This window comes from Zophobas morio, unplaced genomic scaffold (assembly GCF_036711695.1).
Source record: "Zophobas morio isolate AGI-343-1 ecotype UQ-CSIRO unplaced genomic scaffold, CSIRO_AGI_Zmor_V1 ptg000017l, whole genome shotgun sequence".
Lineage (NCBI taxonomy): Eukaryota > Metazoa > Arthropoda > Insecta > Coleoptera > Tenebrionidae > Zophobas > Zophobas morio.
Genome location: NW_026972122.1, coordinates 16,011,980 through 16,013,280, shown reverse-complemented (window position 1 = coordinate 16,013,280; position 1,301 = coordinate 16,011,980). Strand labels below are relative to the sequence as shown.

Below are 1,301 nucleotides of genomic sequence, written 5' to 3'. Positions count from 1 at the left end.
TAATATTTTCGTTTTGAGGGTGACGGGTTTAAGTGAAGGTGTGTAATTTGTTTTTAAAGTATGGATAATTTAAGTGATTATGCACGATGTCTTTCCGTCAAAGAGAAAAGCAGATATGTGCAAAAGTTAAACAATTTAAACGGCGTAGATCCTTATATAATGAGTGCAAGTGATTTTAATTTGTGTTTAGACGATGTCCCTACCATAACAATGAATACCATTCTAAACTTTTTTATTTTTGGAATAAGTAAAATAACCCACAATGAAATTTGTGCATTCAAAAGTCTAGAGGCATTTATTCAGTTTTCTCTATTTTTGTCTTTCAACATTACAAGTATTACGAGTGGATTTATTTTGATATCCTAAATTTTGTGATGGAACATAATCAGGATGGTCCACATCCGACAAATCTGCAGGTTTACCTAAAAGAGCACCAATGTAGTAATTTATTAAAAACTGTAAATCTAATAGGTAGTTACTGTACCAAAATAAAATGATCTGAACAAACATAGGAATACTTTACTTTGGCTTCGTTAAATCCACTCGTTTCAAGGCTTTTAACCAAAGCTTCCGCCTTTTTTCCCCATCCTGTATATATTTACCTTTATTGTTGCTAATTGCTGCGAAAGGAAAATAAAATTTGTCCGCATTTCTGGTACTTCGATTCGCGCAACCTACAACAGCACAAAATTTAGGCATTTTCTCCTAAAATACAAAATATTATAATATTAAGATGCTAGTGTATTTAAAAAACATTGATGTACATTAACAAAGAATTAATTTGCAAAACAAATAATATAAGATGCAGCGAAGTTAACCTGTACATCACATTGGGAAACATTATTTTTTAAGCATATTCAAACGTTATGGTGCGTTTTACAGATATCTATACAGTCTAGAAACTGTAACAAACTTACCAAACTATAAAAACACAGTTGACACGCTCTCAAATTTAAATGAATTCCGAAAATGTTAGCATTGACTCTTATGAGAAAACAGGCTAGTTGTCAAACGCTGCCATCTTGATGACCTCGGATGACGTCAGTGTATTTGGCTAATTTGAAAAGAGAAATAAAACTTTTGTTAACGTCCATACTTTACTATTATTGACTTACAATTTTACTAAATATATTAAAGTGAAAATAAAAAGAAATGTTTGAAAAATATTTCTACAAAATTCCCAACAAAGTAGGTTACAATAAAGAAATCTCATTTTGTGTTAAATACATATATAACATGACAATGTTATTTTATTTTTATTTGTTTTCACATTTTCTTGAAAATAATGTGAAATGGAAATT

At 29.8% G+C, this 1,301-nt stretch overlaps 1 long non-coding RNA gene across 1 annotated transcript; it reads right to left on the bottom strand.

Moving 5' to 3' along the window:
- Nucleotides 1-276: 276 nt before the first annotated feature.
- On the bottom strand, nt 277-1,067 carry LOC135130351 (uncharacterized). The gene is made up of 2 exons (XR_010280742.1): nt 918-1,067; nt 277-674 (listed from the first exon to the last, which is right to left on the bottom strand). It is a non-coding gene; the product is annotated as an uncharacterized LOC135130351 (long non-coding RNA).
- Nucleotides 1,068-1,301: the final 234 nt, after the last annotated feature.